Source organism: Protopterus annectens, chromosome 13.part0 (assembly GCF_019279795.1).
Source record: "Protopterus annectens isolate FY-2018-M chromosome 13.part0, PAN1.0, whole genome shotgun sequence".
Taxonomy (NCBI): domain Eukaryota; kingdom Metazoa; phylum Chordata; order Ceratodontiformes; family Protopteridae; genus Protopterus; species Protopterus annectens.
This window is the reverse complement of record NC_056747.1, coordinates 859,885,759-859,906,226: the sequence shown is the minus strand read 5'-3', so window position 1 is coordinate 859,906,226 and position 20,468 is coordinate 859,885,759. Positions and strand designations below refer to the sequence as shown.

Below are 20,468 nucleotides of genomic sequence, written 5' to 3'. Positions count from 1 at the left end.
GTAGTCAAGAACAAACACTGCATCCACCACACAATGTTCACCACACACATAGACCAGTCTATGCTTAGACACTAAAAAGCAAACTTCCCAAACCTAAATGACCTCCTAAGCCTATAAATGGTAATGCTTATCTTCAGCAATCTCTAAAGTACTCACCAAAAGCAACACCAAACACTACACATACTCCTACACCCAGTGAAGCCCCAACAGCAAAGCCCATAAGGCAAGCAAACACATTAACCAGGACTCTTCTCATAGGGACTCCATTGTATGACACACTGATGCACCATACAACAGACTAATCAAGAGAACATAACAGTTAGGTGCTTATTCACAATCATGATCCACCAAGTTACACACACACTCAAGTCACTACACCACAGGTACCAGTATGATTCTATTAATGTCCATGTGGGCATTAATGACCTGAGATGTACTTCCCTGGACTATAAGAAGAGAGTCATTATTGATCTCTCTGAATATTTGTCTCAGGCAGGTATGTGCCTTGCATTGAGCAGCATTCTACCTTCACCAAGGATGATGCCACTGTATGAACAAAAGATGACTGAATACGACAATTTGCTTAGTTTCTGGTGTCTTTCCAGGGGGATTCAATATTTGTCAGCAAGGGAGGACATGGTTAACAGACCAAGTTGCTTTGCAAAGGATGGTCTATGTCTGTCTCCCCTAGGCTTCCAAATATTAGCTAAAACTTTATCCCACCACTAAGAGCCTTTTTTAGGCAATGCCAAATTGACAAACCTACTAACATAGCAATTAAAACCCAAAGAAACCTAAAGGTTTTACTGCTCAATGCTAGGAGCCTAAACAAGAAACTCCACAATTATATCCTCTCTTCACCCTGGACACTATAGACATCTGTGCCATTACCTAGACATGGTTTAAATATGCATAAAGTACTCTGGCAGGACAAGACTTCAGTGGCTTCCATACATTTAGACTATCAGTTGCACAGACAGGGATAAAAAGTAGAAGAGTCTCAATCAATATTAGCAACAAGCATATCGCTACCTTGGTTAAATAGGACAATGTCCTGTAATATATCTACATGCAAATCACCACAGAAAAAAATCCCATACCATATCCTAGCCAGCTATAGATCACCCTCTATGCCCCTAGAATCCCATAGCTTATACCTAGACCTACTAGAGACACTCACCATTAAACCAAACACCCTATTCATGGAAAACTTCAACTACCCCTCTATAGACTAGGAAACATACACTGCCTCATACTTGCAGTCACAATGATTATAATATTAACATAAATACCCTTGACCAAATAGTGTGCACACCCACCAGAGGTTCAAACATACTGGGCCTCGTACTCACAAATATGGGAGAGTGCTGCACCCCTCACCCCAGTGTCATGAAGTCACTGGTAAGGTCAGTCCACAAGGCTGTCTCGTTTGAAATTAAAATAAACTCAGTAATCCCAGAAAACCCTGCAACAATTAGGCAGTACTCCAAAGCAAACTACACCTCATTAAGCAATAGTTTATCAAATTTAATGCACCTCTCAACCCAGAATTTACAAAAACCTATGTGGAATTGTTCACAGTAACCCTGTACAGCTATGTAAATGGCTGTATAGAGGCTGCTGTACCTACTAGAAGTAAGCCCAAAACAAACTCTAAAAACAAACCACACTGGTGGAATCCTAACCTAAGTAGGGCATAGTATATGTATATACTATAGTATAGTATGGGCCCCATGTCTTGATAGAGACAGGCAGACAGTAATGCCCAAACTGACATACCTGCCATAACCTCTAAAAACCTCCTGACTAATATAACCCCTCCTAATAAACACCGATAATACATAGGGAAACAACTGGATTGGATTGCACACCTAGGCTTATAAAGACCCTGTTGGCCATTAGCCTAGTATGTTACTATGAACCCATATCTGACTATCTATGCATTCATTTTTGTTTTACCTTCTTTTTATTTACAAAGCAACAACAGTATGCTATAAACACCTTTGTTTCTTGCATCCAACCAAAGTAACCTAAAATGTTTTGCATTTCTAAAGTCTTCTAAAGTTGTTTATAGCTGTATGTACTTGCTGAAAAGTTGCATTACAGTGCCTTTCTCTTTACTTTGCTATTGCTTTTCCCCTGTTCTTTGAGTTTGCCCCCTACTGAGGTATTAAGATAAACGTTTCTGAAATTCTAATCACAGGACTAGAGCTCCAGTTTGAATTTTTCCCTGTCACTACTACCCTTCACTTGCTGTGGCTTTAAAAGGATGTGTCTCTGGTTTCAATCTCTTAATGATAATCTAGTTTCCAAAGTCCCTCCTTTCCTTCTTTTATAGCTATTGTCTAACATATTTAAGTACTTTCCCACCCATTGTTTCCATATATCCATTATATTAAGTGCCCACTCAACAAACCAGTATTATACTTGAGTAGACCTCCCTTACTACAAATTGTTCCCTGACCATTTTCCAAGGGCTCCCATTTACTTGGCACCCTATCATAGTCAGAGGATCCTGAGTTAATCCTGCTCCATCCTTGGCATATAAGCAATTTATTTTATTGTTTTAAACATCAGTTAACTGTTACAGTGTTACTGTTTTATTTTTGCATTATTTGTTGATTTTACCTTTAAATCGTCCTAAGGGTCCCTAATACTTGGATTTTCCATGTCGAGGTAGTTTACGTTTTGTTATACCTTTATACTCACAAGCAATCTTTCTTGCTGTTATTACAAAAATAAGTTATCAGTGCCCTGTGCAGACTCAAATGCCCAGAAAGTAAATTTTATCTGTAAAACGTCCCTTAGAATGGAAACCAGTAACTTAGTGTGGCTAAAACAGAGCCATTGTGTAGAGACAAGCTTAGAGAGACTAGTTTGCAATTAAACAGCACCACTATCAAATCTTAGCACAATCTAACATAGTGCAGTACCAAACCCCAGAGACCACCTAAAGAGACCTATGTCCATTAACTACAGTAGCCCACTCAAATACTGGTCCGGACAACATTGATATGTGATTTCCAAATCTCTCCATAGCCAGCTTGGTAGATATGAACATCCTGAGACAATGTCTCATGTTCACAGGCAACCATTTAATCCTTAAAAAAGCAAAACACAGTATGCGCGAGATATACATACACAATTTCACCAGAGGCAAGAAATCTTGCATAAAAACAAGGTAGTCAAGAACAAACGCTGCATCCACCACACAATGTTCACCACACACATAGACCAACCTATGCTTAGACACTAAAAAGCAAACTTCCCAAACCTAAATGACCTCCTAAGCCTATAAATGGTAATGCTTATCTTCAGCAATCTCTAAAGTACTCACCAAAAGCAACACCAAATACTACACATACTCCTACACCCAGTGAAGCCCCAACAGCAAAACCTATAAGGCAAGCAAGCACATTAACCAGGACTCTTGTCATAGGGACTCCATTGTATGACACACTGATGCACCATACAACAGACTAATCAAGAGAACATAACAGTTAGGTGCTTATTCGCAATCAGGATCCACCAAGTTACACACACACTCAAGTCACTACACCACAGGTACCAGTATGATTCTATCAATATCCATGTGGGCATTAATGACCTGAGATGTACTTCCCTGGACTATAAGAAGAGAGTCATTATTGATTTCTCTGAATATTTGTCTCAGGCAGGTATGTGCCTTGCATTGAGCAGCATTCTACCTTCACCAAGGATGATGCCACTGTATGAACAAAAGATGACTGAATACGACAATTTGCTTAGTTTCTGGTGTCTTTCCAGGGGGATTCAATATTTGTCAGCAAGGGAGGACATGGTTAACAGACCAAGTTGCTTTGCAAAGGATGGTCTATGTCTGTCTCCCCTAGGCTTCCAAATATTAGCTAAAACTTTATCCCACCACTAAGAGCCTTTTTTAGGCAATGCCAAATTGACATTAGCAATTAAAACCCAAAGAATCCTAAAGGTTTTACTGCTCAATGCTAGGAGCCTAAACAAGAAACTCCACAATTATATCCTGTCTTCACCCTGGACACTATAGACATCTGTGCCATTACCTAGACATGGTTTAAATACGCATAAAGTACTCTGGCAGGACAAGACTTCAGTGGCTTCCATACATTTAGACTATCAGTTGCACAGACAGGGATAAAAAGTAGAAGAGTCTCAATCAATATTAGCAACAAGCATATCTCTACCTTGGTTAAATAGGACAATGTCCTGTAATTTATATACATGCAAATCACCACAGAAAAAAATCCCATACCATATCCTAGCCAGCTATAGATCACCCTCTATGCCCCTAGAATCCCATAGCTTATACCTAGACCTACTAGAGACACTCACCATTAAACCAAACACCCTATTCATGGAAAACTTCAACTACCCCTCTATAGACTAGGAAACATACACTGCCTCATACTTGCAGTCACAATGATTATAATATTAACATAAATACCCTTGACCAAATAGTGTGCACACCCACCAGAGGTTCAAACATACTGGGCCTCGTACTCACAAATATGGGAGAGTGCTGCACCCCTCACCCCAGTGTCATGAAGTCACTGGTAAGGTCAGTCCACAAAGCTGTCTCGTTTGAAATTAAAATCAACTCAGTAATCCCAGAAAACCCTGCAACAATTAGGAAGTACTCCAAAGCAAACTACACCTCATTAAGCAATAGTTTATCAAATTTAATGCACCTCTCAACCCAGAATTTACAAAAACCTGTGTGGAATTGTTCACAGTAACCCTGTACAGCCATGTAAATGGCTGTATAGAGGCTGCTGTACCTACTAGAAGTAAGCCCAAAACAAACTCTAAAAACAAACCACACTGGAGGAATCCTAACCTAAGTAGGGCATAGTATATGTATATACTATAGTATAGTATGGGCCCCATGTCTTGATAGAGACAGGCAGACAGTAATGCCCAAACTGACATACCTGCCATAACCTCTAAAAACCTCCTGACTAATATAACCCCTCCTAATAAACACCGATAATACATAGGGAAACAACTGGATTGGATTGCACACCTAGGCTTATAAAGACCCTGTTGGCCATTAGCCTTGTATGTTACTAAGAACCCATATCTGACTATCTATGCATTCATTTTTGTTTTACCTTCTTTTTATTTACAAAGCAAAAAGAGTATGCTATAAACACCTTTGTTTATTGCATCCAACCAAAGTAACCTAAAATGTTTTGCATTTCTAAAGTCTTCTAAAGTTGTTTATACTTAGAATTCATATAATACTTGCAGCAACCAAAACTTTTCATATTATTCATTTATTCTTTCTCTGGTAACCTGCTTAATCCAGTTCCTGGTCATGATGTAGCCAGAGCTTATTTGAGTAGTCAGAGGATACAAGACAAAGAAACTTAACCATGGTAAGCCAGCAGCTAACACACACACACACACACACACACACACACACACACACACACACACACACACACACACACACACACACACACACACACACACACACGATATGCATACCCATGGGGAATTAGAGGTGCCAATTCAACTACATCACATCTTTGCAGTGCAGACACAAAAGCCCCCACACACACAGGAAAGACATCCAGATTTTGCACAGAAGGCAAGCCTGCTGAAACTCAAAACAGTGAGACTACAACTCTAACCTCTGTGTCATCATGTCATCTTATTGATATCATTTTTAAAAATATAATCTTATCTCACATAGATTTTTTTGTAAAATAACTGCAATACTTTCATGTATTTTGGCATCTCTCACCACGTTTGATCGGTCCGCCTCTTTCTGTTTCAGTCATTGTCTACCATTTTGGTGAAAACCAGTTCTTTACATTCTACCTGAATCATCTACCTTGTATCTTCAGATCAGAAGCCTGAAGTTCTGTGCATCATCTTCTTGTGGTCTTACCTCTGAATTCCCCACATTAATTCCCCACAGGTGAAGATCCTCCAAGTCAGATGTGGATGATACCCTTCCACCCATTCTTCTTGCCCCATTCTGTAATTAATTCCTATGTACTTCTAATGTTTGATGCTGTAATTCTAAGTGTGTGTACTTCTTGTGATTTTGTGCTTCTGTAATAAATCTGATGTTTAATATATAAATACATTTCACCATCTAAAAGCTAATGTTCTTAAGGCAGTATGGTCCATTCCCTTATACATACAGATTGTTGTTAGCACTATACTGGAATGTACTCTTATGGCTACAGCGATAAACCTCAGCATGCAGGACAAATGGTTTTCTAGTAACATACCTTTTTTCACCAGCTTATGAATGTTAACAGCATGCAACCAACTGACATAATGTATTATATCCACAGATCTGGGTCATGCATCACATCTGGTGACAGATCATGTACTGATATGACTTAAAGCAGCAATAAATAAATGGAAAATTAATCCCAGCACAGTAGTAGCATGTCTCATTTAAATTCACTGGCTTGTACTACTAAATATAATGATTGCAAAACACTTATTATAAGCTGCTTCTTATAGTCATCATGTACTAACCGAAGACATATCTTGATACAAGTTATTTTTAAAAATCAGCAGACACTGATTAGATAACATTATCAAAAAATAAATAAATCACATTTAGTTCAGCTTCTGTTTCCTGTTATTAGCTACATATCCTTTACTGATGTTTTTACAGAAAATATGAATTAAAATGCACTTTCATTCTTGACACCTTCAGTTATGTCACACCTCCCTGTCTGAGGCTGTAAACAGATCTTGATAGGGGGAAATACCCTAGACCCTACTGTATATGAGCTTCCATATGTTTTAGTGTACAGAAGGAGTGAAAGCCTTTTTGTCTCCACTAAAAGCGCTTACACAGTAATACAGAAGGACAAAATAAAAGCCAGAAATGATAAGATGTTCTATGAAATTTTAAATGTTGATATAAATTGATATAAATCAGGTCTCAAAACTGAATGCATGGGGCCTCCAGATGGTTGATCAGGACCTGGCTATAATACAGGCACTATGTTAAATACCCTTATTGCAGCAACATGTTTTATCAAATGAATTGTAATTCTAAATGCTATTTTTTTTTTCAGATTTATAAATAATTAAACAATGTAAAAGCCAATATGTAGGCTATATATGAAATGTAAGCTGAATTGTAATTGATTATTAAATAAACACTCATATTTTGTTTTTCTTAACTACTTTAATCTTAATGCTTGTGACTGGTAAGGAAGTGAATGGGAATGTGGTTGCAACTAGCATGTACACCCTTTCCAAGGACAGCTTGAAAACTGCATGCACTGATTTTCTAAGAAAAACGATGCAAAATAGAGGAGACTCTCTTCTGCTCTTAGTAAAAGTGTTGTACACCATAAGCCTTTTGGAGACTAGAATATGCAGGGACAGACATGGTAAAGAAAGAAAAGGAAGTTCACTTGTCAAATGCTGCAATTGAAATGTTTCAAACACTGCATTTTGAATTAAAGCTTATATGTTAAGTGGACACTTCTGTGACTGTTGCCAAATACAGAAAACTGCTATCTGAAAATGGCCTCCCTGCAGGTTTTGAATTCAAGACAACAAGAAGAGGGGATTACAGAGAAAAAAAATGGTAATATTGTCAGAAGTAGGTGTTTGGTGATATCAAATGAAATAAAGGCTAGAAATAAAAAGATTCCAAAGTCTAGTCACCAGAAAATGTTATAAGAAACAATGGCTGGATGCCTAAGAAGGATGGTTCATTGGACACTGATACACCACACACACATATATATATATATATATATATATATATAGATACATAGATATATATATATATATATATATATAGATACATAGATATATATGGGAGCGCTACAGAATCCTGAAAGCCCAAAATCCTGAAAGTTCAAAATCCTGAAAACTCCAAATACTGAAATCTCAAAATCCTGAAAACACAAAGGATACTTATTCCAGCACAAGTACATACAGAAAGAAATAAAACACAAACTATATTATTGTTCTACAAGTATAAGCAGGGGGGCAAGCCCCAATGCACGCCCCACACCCCCTGCTACTTAAATATATCAACTCCAACATTGCACTTAGTGTAGTGAAGTGCAATCTCGAAGTTGATATATTTAAGTAGCAGGGGGTGTGCAGGGGGGCTTGCCCCCATGCATATACTTGAAGGGTAATATGTTTCTGTATGTACTTGTAGTGGAATATAGTAAGTGTTGTTATCCTGTGTGTTTTCAGGATTTTGAGTTTTCATTATTTTGAGTTTTCAGGATTTTGGTCTCAGGATTTTGGTCTTCAGGATTTTGGGCTTTCAGGATTCTGTAGTGCTCACATATACATATATAATGTGCGTGTGTGTATGGGTCTGCTTTCATTAATTGAAGTTGCACTTACTCGAACCACTAAAACGTGAGACGACTTCACCAAAACCCTTACTATATCAAAGCAATGGATCACTGATATTTTAAGGGAAATGAACCACTTGTCCACCAGGGTAAACTTTGCCCTTTTTCCCCAGTGTAGTGCAATCTTGGAGTTGGTATATTAGTTAGGGGGGTGTAAGGGGTGCTGCTTCCCACACTGGGGTGTGTGGGATGAAGCCCCCCACTTTAATGGGTTTAAGTTGTATTCTTTTTTTCTTTTTTCCTGGTGGCCAGGTGGTTTGTTTTCCTTAGAAAAGTATTGGTGATTTGTTGCTTCGATATACTAAGGATTCAGTGAAGTTGTCTTGCATTTTAGTAGTTTGGGTTGGAGTAATGAATGGAGACCTATATATATATATATATATATGAACATACTGTTGTCAGTGTTATTTTTTGTACAACATACGTCTAAACGGACCACCTGAAGGTAGCGTAAAACATTTTGTGGCTGTAGTTAAAAAAAAATCTAAAGTGCAGGGAGGCATGGCTACCATGGCTCCAGCCTAGGCTGCCATTTTGTACAGGACACCACCACTAACCAACCAACCAACCAACCAGTCATTATGTGCTAAACATAATAGATATATTTTAGTGTATTACAAAGGTGCAAAATGGGTTTGTCACTCTGGGTGCCACATTCTACAGCTCTAATAGCAACCATGTTCATACAGACTACAAATCATCTGAGGAAAAATGTTACACACACTTTTTTAATAAAAGAGAAACTAAAGACACACTCTCCTACCAGTTTACTTAAGCTAGTTAATCAAGCAAGTCTGAAACAACAGACTTAAACAGAATCCAAAATTACAATATATGCATTACTTGCTCTCATATTCACCTTGCTTGTAACTTGCCTTTCAATCTGACGTGTGTAACATTTGTATAAAGTTCTCAAGTTTGTGTAATATGTATCTCTGTATCTATGTATTTAACCCTGTGTAATTTTATCTCTCCTTTACTTTGTGATATACTGGACCTGTAAATGGCTTACTGTCTGGTAAATAAATGTAAAATAAAAAAATAAAATACCAAAGAGAAGTTTTGTAGGGAAGAGTATTCTATAAGAATGCCTAGGCTTTATGCCACAGCAGATTCAATCCTTGTTTACATATTGAAGGAAACAGAATCTTCAATGGAGGATGAAGTGTTTAAGCGACATTTGAAAAATTTAAAATAAATCTGTGATTTTTTGCAAAAAATATGTAGCATTTGAATTTTAATAAACTTTAAATGTAGTTATGCATTAAGGTGCCTAATCCCAAGCAATACACTTCATAAACACACCACCAACAAATCAGCTAAACAACAGTTACATATAACAATAAGCAATTAAATAAATAAAAACAGAATTTATTTATTTATTTTATTTCTTTTATTTATTTTACATTTGTTAACCGGGCTGGTCTATCTGGATACATATCCGTTTTCAGTAGAGGCCCGAGGAGAAAAGCTCCAATACACAATAGAAGTACATATTTAAATTGCAAGATTCAAAGTATTGTTACAACAAGAGAATACAGTTTACATATGCAGGAATGAAAATTTACATAGATGTTATATAAGACTAAAGGACAGACAGGAAATTATACACAAAACATTGATTTCGTTAAAGATACTGAAAAATAGACTGAAATCAGAGATTTTCCTTATTACTAAAAGGAAAGAGAAATTTTAGAGATCTGCAATTAGGGAAATGGGCTAGGAAGTGGAGCTAGAAGTAATGAGATATGTAGTTAGTCAGGTTCTCGACATGGGCATGTCCATTGTGTGGAGAGATATTCTTTAAGGTTAGCTTTGAAATGATTGAGAAGAAGTAAGTCTAAGGTTGTTTGGCAGGGAGTTCCACTGCTTGCCAATGGAATTTGCATAAAGGGCATCCCCACCTGAGTTTTTTGCTTTAATGGTTAGGATCTGGATGCTGTTTGATGATCGGAGACTGTTGAGGTTAGTATATGGAGTTAGAATTTTGCACAGTGAGGGAGTTCTATCAGGATGGTTGATTATTTTATAAGCTTCGCGAGTTGGCTAAGTTTGAGGAGATTTGGCAGTTCCAACCAGCCAAGGCTTCGCAGATTAAGGCAATGATGGGTTCGATAAGGGGAACCTGTAATAAATCTGGCAATGTGGTTATAGGCAAGAGAGCATGTTAAGTTCACGTTTATTGAGAAAAGAGAGGATCGGGAAGCATAGAGGAGGGAAGAGAGGAGATGGGTGCGAGCAATAGTTAATTTGGTAGTGGGAGTTAGGAAGTTTTTAATTCTGTACATAGATCCTAGTTTTTTGTTAACAGTCTTTACTGTTTGGGTAATGTGTATGTCAAATTTGAGCTTATGATCAATAGTGACACCTAGCAGTTTGGTACTGGTGACAGGGGTTATGAGGGTCCCATTATTGGATTTAATATGAAAGGTTGTGTTGTTAGTGTTTGGGAGTTCTTTACCTAGAGGTGAGAAGGCGTTGGGAAGAAAAGTAATAGTTTGGTTTTAGCTGGGTTAAGTAGAAGTTTTAAGTCAGTGAACCATTTTTCAACTAGTGCAAAACAATGTTGTGTGGTCATTTGGAGATTCGAGAGGGAGACGTCGGAGCAGATTAAGCTGGAGTCCTCCGCGTATTGTATGCAGGTGGATTTAGGGATGACTGATTGAAGGTCATTTATGAAGATGGAAAACAGAAGTGGGCCCAGTATCGAGCCCTGAGGAACACCTATGGTATTCGGGAGCAGTCCTGATATTCTGTTTTGCCATAGGACAGCTTGTTGCCTACCAGTGAGGTAGGCATTGAACCAGTTTAGTGCTGGAGTGTCCAGACGTAGGGTTTCAAGGATGTTGAGAAGGAATTGATGATTGACCATATCGAATGCTTTTGATAGGTCCAGAAAGAGGGCAGATGATATGAGTTTGTTATTGCGATTGTTGTTGATTGAGTCAATAAAGGAAAGGAGGGCAGTATCAAAAATGAAATAGAAAAAGTTAATAAAAATACAAAAACAACCTACTGCATCGGTGTCTCAACAGGTAGCACACTTGCCTTTGGCAATGGAAGAATAGAAGAATGTGGGTTCTATTCCAACAGCTACTTGGCTTAATTTTCTGATACTGACAGCAGACGGAAATCACTGCACCCCTAAATATGCCGTCCTTCTGATGAGAAGTTAATCAGAGGTCTCATCTGCCTGATTTTGTGGTAAACAAGTAGATGTAAAAGATCCCATGGCACTTACTGAAAAAAGAGCAGGGGTTGCTTTACATACACATCTACTGTGCAATTTTTAGGGTCTATATTAGAAGCACAAAAACCCTAAACCGCGAACACTCACATGAGCGAAAATGCCGGTGATCAAAGTTGCTATTGTGGGGGGCTGTGCCCCCCCACACCCCCCGCTAACTATATATTCTAATTCCAAGGTCACACTACAGTGAGGAAATGTCAAATATCCCACTCCTCACTCTATAATGACCCTGCAATCACACTTTCAATTCCCGGTATTTTTGCTCATGTGAGCGTTCGCGGTTTAGGGTTTTCGTACTTCTAACATAGACCCCAATTTTTACACATTCCCTATAGCATACACTTTCACATTATATAAACTTACTATTGTTCAATAATTCCCCTCTCCATTCATTTAGCCACAGCCCTCTTATTAATTCAAACAATTTTTTCAGTGTCTTTTTTGTTATACAATGGGTTTTCATGTTGTCTTTTCTACAAACACAATACTGTTATAAATAAAATCTTATTCTATTTATCTATTTCTATTTTACTTGATCCTTTATATTTACCAAATAATGTCATATTCATGTCCATGTTATTAAATCCTTTTAATTTATAAGCCCTTTTGAAGACATTCCAAAAATCTTTATTCATTTCATAGTCCAAAAAACAAAAAAGTTTCTTCACCTTTACATATAATATACATTATGTCCTCAAATACTTTACATTTTTAAGTCTTCATAAAAATTCACCTTTTACACAATATTTGAAATATTTTTGCCCTTCTTCAATTGCATTTTCACTTAATTTCTTATATTTTAACATGGAAATCCAAAGAAAATTAATACATATTTTCTTGCACAATATTCCCATCTAACATCACTCAATTCAATTTTTCTTCTTCTTTTCATATTCTTTACCTTTCATATTTTCGCATTCACTTTTTTGTTTTTCCCAATACATACTTATATTTATGAAGAATAACATTCTACTACTGCACTTCTTTTTCATGTACCATTTTTATTTCCCAATTAAATGTATTGAAGCAAATGATTTACTATATAAAGCCCCCTTCCTCACTTTCTTTCACACTATATACAATTCCTCTTTTTACTTGATTTAATCCTGAACCCCATAAGAAACAGCAACAAAAGCAGCAACAAAATAGTAACTCACTTTACTCAGATTATATATATATATATATATATATATATATATATATATATATATATATATATATATATATATATATATATATATATATGGTTTACTATCAAAATGTGCATGCAATATGAAGTGTTCGAACAACATATGTTCGTAATACGGCAGGTTATGTGAGTGAACTTTATCATTGCGAATGGACTGTGCATTCGCAATTATAACGTTCGCACATGTAAGGGGATCGCGGTACAGTGCAGTTAGGGAATTACATACTTTTCCTCACTGTAGTGCGATCTCGGAGTTGGAATATTAAGTTAGGGGGATGTGGGGGGTGCAGGGGGGCACAGCCACCCTGCATAGATGTGAGTTTAGGCTAGTTAGGTAGGGAGTTAAGGAAGGGTGGGAGTGTTGTTAATTGTCGAAAATGTCGCAAGCGACATTTTCAACAATTAACAGCTGTTTTCGACATTAGGGACATATGGAAATGTTCATTTCCAATGTTAAAATTCAATTTTATGATAGTAACTGCATAATATTGAATGCGAAAATGTCAAATCTGCCATTGTGTTGTTGCGTTCATGACATGCGGTGAGGTTTGTGGATTTACCTGGGGATTCAGGTAAGTGGTGTTCTTGTAAGGGTATTGGGGAGGGATTTTAGTGTGTTTGAGTCTGCAGTGGTGAGTTTTATGTGTCTGTGTGTTTAGTGCAACCTCAGAGTTAGTATATATATAAGAAGCTGGGGTGTGGGGGGGGCACAGCTCCCCACATGGGAGGTGTGGGGGGCTTGCCCCCCTGCTTGTAGGTAGGGTAGGTATGTTTGTTTGTTATGATGTGTTTGTCTGTGTTGTTTTGTTTGTTGTAGTGTCATTAGGTAGGTGTATGTGTGCTTGTTTGTGTGGTGGTGTGTGTATGTGAATGATCGAGATTTTAAATTTCGCGGGTGTGGGTGTCGGTTTTTTGGGCTTTCGGTTTATATAGTCTGAAGTTAGTAAAATTCGGTATTTTAGTATTTTGAGATTATAAAGTGACTCTCTCTCTCTCTCTTTATATATATATATATATATATATATATATATATATATATATATATATGTATACACACACACACACTAACACAAAACACACCACTTAAAAAGTTAATTTCCACAATAAATATGTATATAAGCATTATACTTTTTTCCTTAAAAAGACTGTAACACCTTCTACCACTCAGGCAATCTTATTTTTTTCAGCAGTTTTCTCCATTATTCTATCACAGCCTGATATTTTCAAAATTTCACACCTAATAATTAATTTTATTTCTTGTAAAATCAGTTTCCCCAGTCTACACTATTTCTCAAAATCCTTTACTGTTTTATTTAGATATGCACCTACTTTTCCTAATAATACTTCTGTCTTTATAATCATTTTTCTCACCCAATTTTTACTTTTGCCTGTTAATACCAGGTCATCTGCATAAAATAACTTTAATTGCAAACCAATTCCATTGTATTCCTTCCATTTGACTTGGAATCCATTTTCACAAGTTTTTATCACTGCATTCCTCACTATCACAAACAACTACATACTCATTTGACACTTTTGTTTCACCCCCATTCTTTCTTTCTTTTTTTTTTAAACAAGAAACACTTTTATTACATTATCATGCACGACAGGCAAACTTACATCTATATCAATGAAAATAAACCATACTGACACAATCTCAGTTGTAAACATTATACATTACAAACCATGCAGACACAGCTGTAACTGCAAACATTATACATCACTTATAATATATCCATTCATTGTCATTCAACCATCACATAGCTCATTCAATGCCTGCCTTCTTTTAAACCTTGTTCCTTCCTCCTGTGCATGCATTGATCCCATACTTCCCATCTTTTCTATGTAATTTTCTCCTATCCTTTTCTAAAGATCCCAATTCCAGTTGGTTTAACTCTGCTATCATTTAAACCTTGTTCCTTCCTCCTGTGCATGCATTGATCCCATACTTTCCATTTTTTCTGTAATTTTCTCCTACCCTTTTCTAAAGATCCCAATTCCAGTTGGTTTAACTCTACTATCTTTGCTACTTCTAGTAAAGTTGGTTTAGACTTTGATTTACATTTTCTACTATTTTCCCCCATTCCTTCTTAATCTTTTTTCCTCACTAAACATTCACCATCATTGACACTCAAAACATTTCCTAAATTGGCTTAATAACTGTTAACATCTTCATTTATATATCATAGCCGTCAAAATATAATAGATTTCATGGTGATTGTTTACTTTAGGACATACAGTAAAGTAAAACACAACCATTGTAAACTAAATGCAAGTTCAATCCAAATCCAAATTAAAAAAATAATAATTTAACATTTGTTTACCGGGAAAGTCCGAATTGGAATGAGCCAGTTTTCAGAGGAGTCCCAGGGAGAAATGCTCCAGATGCATGCCTTTGTAAATTTATTCTTGCAAGTTAAAAGTTTCACCACAAAATGGCTTCCTCAGGCAACTCTGGAATCACAATTCTAACCTTCAGTTTAAACACTAGAACATTGGTCACATGAGTAAAATACTAGTCAAGAGATGGATGTAAAACCACATGACATTTTCAAAAACCTTTGACATTTAAACAGACCACTTGACATTTAAAAGGCACACAACATTCAAATATATGAAAAAAATATTATATATATATATATATATATATATATATATATATATATATATATATATATTAAAAAAGCCTATATGTTATGAAAATGTATGTATAAAGAGAACTTTCTTAAATTATGATGAGAACTTACTAAGCATCAGAAATTGTTAGAAAAACAGTGTTTAAACTTTCAGATGAAATTTTTTCAATTACAGTTTCAAAGAGGCAAAGCCATTTAATCCAGGTGGAATATGTGCTTTTAAGTATAAAAGCCAGTAAAATTCATCTAGTCCAGTTTTGTTTGTGATATTCCTACCAGGTATAAATTCATATAATACTTGTAATAGACAGAATTTAAACATATGATCGTGGCCTTTGTCCATCTGATGCTTGTAAAGAGCATTAGTGAGAACCTGATGCTTGCACTCAGAAATATGACTTCCTATTCACTCTTTAAGTTTCTGGTTAGTTTTATCAATGCAGTATGCATCACATTTCTCACATAAAACTAAATATACAAGGTTTCTAGTGTTACAATTCTCAGACGCACGTAATTCAAAATTAAGACCATTAACAGGGTAAACAAAGGAACCAATTGTATAAACATACCTGCAGTAAACACATTTACCACATCTAAAAGTCCCTTTCTTGACAGTCGTAAAGGGCATAAAAGTTATCAGCTGGTCTTTATAGCATAACCACAGTTTAACATTTCTTATATCTGAAAAATGGCTTATTTGTAACAGTAGAACTCAGCTTGGGTATATCTTGCAATATATGTCAGTACTTATTAATAATTTGTTTCACTTGAGTGGTATTTTATTACATGTAAATATGCACCTGAGCTTAGTATCATTAGAGGCGGGGTTTGTGAATATATCAGCTGTACACTGATGTATTACTTTATCGCATATTTTATTAACAGTATTTGCAGCATAACCCATCATGGGTTGTCATATCTTCTAGTTGACTGTTCATTAGGGCATCAGATGTGTTCAACCTATCTTCATCATTTGGCTTTTAATTGCATTATTAAATATTTATTTTTTGTTTATTTTATTTTTATTTTTATTTTACATTTGTTGACCGGGATAGTCCAACTGGATACATGTCCATTTTCAGTGGAGGCCCACTGAGAAAAGCTCCAAGGTAAACACAACATGACAAAAAACTTGGTAAAAGACAAGTTTACAAGTTCAGCTGGCTATACATAAACATAATCACATAAGATATTAATTATACACAAGCTAAGGTTTAAAAAATGCAATTCTGTACAGTTATGAATGACTTGGTACAAAACATAGTGAGAGGATTAGTCTGGCTTGGAACAAGGACATAGCCAGTGTGATTTAAAATATAGTTTAAGACTTTTTTTGAATTGACTTAGGGTGCTCTCGAGGGTGATTTCAGCAGGTAGCGAGTTCCATATTTTACCGACATAGTTGGTGAACAAACATTCACCAGCTGAATTTTTGGTTTTGACAGTTACTAGTAACCAGTTAGAGGAGCGAAGTGGTCTTAGGTTACTGCAGGGGTTGATAACTTTTTTAAGTGCAGGTGTACTATCAGGCCAGTGGAGAACTTTATGTGCCACTAAAAGTTGGTTATAGTGAAATAGACAAGACAACTCTAACCATCCTAGATGGTTCAGGTTTTTACAGTGGTGTGTCTTATATGGCATACCAGTGGCAAATCGGGCTATGTGATTATAACAGTTAGAGAGTTTATTCAGTTCAGTTTTGCCTAAGTTGGTGAAAAGAGGGGAAACATAAAGGAGAGATGAAAGAAGGTGAGAGCGTGCAATGGCTATTTTAGCAGGTGGTGTTAGGAAGGGTTTAATCATGTAGAGTGAGCCGAGTGTTTTATTAATAGCTTTAACAGTCTGATTACCATGCAGATCGAATTTGAGATTATCTACAGTGACACCTAGAAGCTTTGTGTAGCTGTCTGTGGGGGGATTATGGTACCACTGTTAGATTTTATAGAGAAGGATAGAACAGTGGACCTATGAGTAGGGGCGAACAGCAGTAGCTTAGTTTTCTTTGAATTTAGAATGTGTCGATCTGTTAGCCAATTTTCGACTATATTGAAGGTGTTTTGGCTAAGTGTTTCTAGATCAGACTGGGAAGTGGCAGAGCAGATCAGGGTGGAGTCATCTGCGTACTGAATGCAATTCGCATCTGGGATGACTGTGTAGAGATCGCTGATAAATATAGAAAATAGGAGTGGTCCAAGTATGGAGCCCTGAGGAACTCCCAGAGTGTTAGGTAGGAGGTTAGAAATTTTGTTTTGCCATAGGACGGCCTGTTGTCTACCGCTCAAATAGGCTTGGAACCATTGTAGAGCTTGAGTGTCTAGGTACAGAGTCTTTAGCATGTGAATTAGTTGTTGGTGATCCACCATATCAAAAGCTTTGGAGAGATCGAAAAATAGGGCAGAAGATATTTTATTACTATTACGATTGTTGTTTATGATGTCAGAGAAGGCAAGGAGGGCTGTGGTGGTGCTATGGTGTGGCCTGAAACCATGCTGGGAGCTAGCCAGTAGTAGGTTGTTTTGAGTCAGATATTGTAGCAGTTGCTTATGAATGCATTTTTCCATGATTTTAGCCAATGGTGACAATATGGCTATGGGACGGAAATTAGACAGTTCAGTAGAGCTACCACCTTTATGGAGTGGAATGACATGGGCTATGTTCCAGATTGTGGGGATGGAAGATTCTGTTATGGTTCGACTGATTAGAATGGAGATGGGATATGCTATTGCATCTGCAGCTTTTTGCAGATACTCAGCAGGCAGCAGCTAGGGTGGTTGGTTTTAGTTTTTTAATTAGACTTCGAATGTACGATGTAGACACTGGTTGAATGCTAAAGGAGAGATGGCTGTTGGGAGTGGTGCTATTGGAGCTGCAGTGGCTTGGGGGTAGTTGATTAGCAAGGGACTGAATAGTTTCAGTAAAGAAGCTATTAAATGTGTTTGCTACATCATCTGGTTGTTTGTCAATACAGATTGCGGGGGCTGGGGTGGAGTTATGTTCTGTGCGCAGCAGTTTATTTATGCCTGCCCAAAGGGTTAGCTTGATTATTTTGCTGCAGCTCGCTATAGTAGTTTTTTTATCTAGGATTATGCTTTGTTTAGTCAAATTCCTTAGTTGTCTATACCTGTAATGATCTAGGGGGTCCTTTGTGGTCCGCCATATGGCCCATGCTTTGTTTCTGGTTTACAGTTTAGCTTTGGTGTCTTTAGTTAGCCAAGGTGCAACTTTAGTTTTTGTTCGAGTGAAGCGGTCAAAGGCATGAGAATTAAGGATAGTTACAAATTTGTGAGTGAGCAACAGCTTCTTCAAGGGGTAGGTATTTTAGGCTGATCAAATGCCTGATGATAGTTCATCTTGGAATTTAGCAGGGATAAAGTTCTTATTGTTTCTTACTGTTTTTATGGTAGGTTGATGGGGGTTAGTGACTTTGTGTTTAAGTATAAAGGTAAGAGAGTGGTCACTTAGGTCATCGGGCAGGGTCCCTGTTTTATACTGTTGTGGAGGACTATTTATAAGTATCCAATCCAGTATACTTTCTTTATTACTAGCTTTACCTATTCTGGTAGGGGAGGATATAACCTGTGTAAATCCATATAGATTTATATGAATGATTGGAGAGTGAATGGAACAGGTGTTCCAGTCTATATTAACATCCCCAAGTACTATGGTTTCTTGGGGGTAGGTACTGGATAACCAGTGGAGTGTGTTTTCTAGGGTAGTTACATTATTCCCTGGGGGATGTATAGGCAGACAATATTTATGCTTTTGTTTTTATTCATTTGCAGTTTGGCAGAAAGAATTTCTGCATTATTAACTTGGGGTGGTAGTGAGTGATGTACAGATACTTTTAGAGTTGCTTTAAATAGTATAGCTACCCCACCCCCCTTTCTGTTAGTGCAAACTAGTCTGAGTATGTTGTAACCAGGTGGCAATACTTCTTTGTCATGAATGGAGGGTTTTAGCCAGGTTTCAGCTAGGCAGAGTATGTCAGGTGAGTGAGTAGCTAAGAGAGCATGCAGATTATGTACTTTATTATTTATGCTTCTGATGTTTAGGTGAAGTGTCAGGAGGGAGTTTGGGGTCCTATTTAAAGATAAAGTTTTGGATGGGCTGGTGACACATGTTATGGGACCATCAGGAGTAGGGGGTCCTGGGTTTGGGTGGATATCACCATCTGTTATAAGGTTATAGTGACATCCTTTTAAAAGCTTCAGGAATTTACTGATAAGTTTTTAATATAGTCTGTACCAGGAACTTGTGTATGTAGAAGTAATGGGGTGATAGTGTGGGTAGGGTGAGGAACGAGTTTGTGGGCAATATATTAGGTGTTCTGTGGTGTTTGTTGTTGTGGTGGTGGAAGTTTGGGAATTTGGGTGATGAAATCCTTGGTGATACTGATTCTCATAGTAGGTGAGGAGATATGGAATAATCATAAGGGGTAGTGACGAATAATGTAACATTAGATTAGCTAGCAGATGTTATAGGTGGCTCAGACTGTGGAGCTAGATATATTATTAGTAGGACCTTGGTAGTGATAGCGAGAGATAGGAGTAGTAGTGTAGTTAGGGAGGAGTGTTGATTGGTTGTTACCATAGGGGGTGTGGTTATCTTGTTATAAATGTAGCACTACTGGGGGCAGGTGGAAATAGGGGGCAGGGTGTGGCACATAGCGATCCCAAGCATAGTGAGGGTGTGTGGAGAGGGGTTACACCAGTGCGGAGAGGGGTTACACCATTCAAGCACTAAGCACTTTTCAGAGACTACAGGAGCAAAATGTAAGTAGCTGGGAGGAGCAAAATGTAAGTAGCTGGGAAAAAACACCAGGAGAGTTCTTAGTCCTATAGTTTAACAGCAAGGATCTTGAAAAGTGGGAATTTTACTGTTTCTTATTTCTAGCCACTGTTTATACTTTTCCAATTACTTGTAAAACTTGAACACCTAGTAGTGCTACAGACCCAGAAGCCGCCTAATACCTTTAGGGTTTAGGCAGAGAATAATAATAACCTTGACAG

At 37.2% G+C, this 20,468-nt stretch overlaps 1 protein-coding gene across 1 annotated transcript in view; it reads right to left on the bottom strand.

The window, feature by feature from the left end:
- Positions 1-20,468, bottom strand: part of DUSP14 (dual specificity phosphatase 14) — a 258,654-nt gene that overhangs the window by 142,255 nt on the left and 95,931 nt on the right. The window lies entirely within an intron of this gene.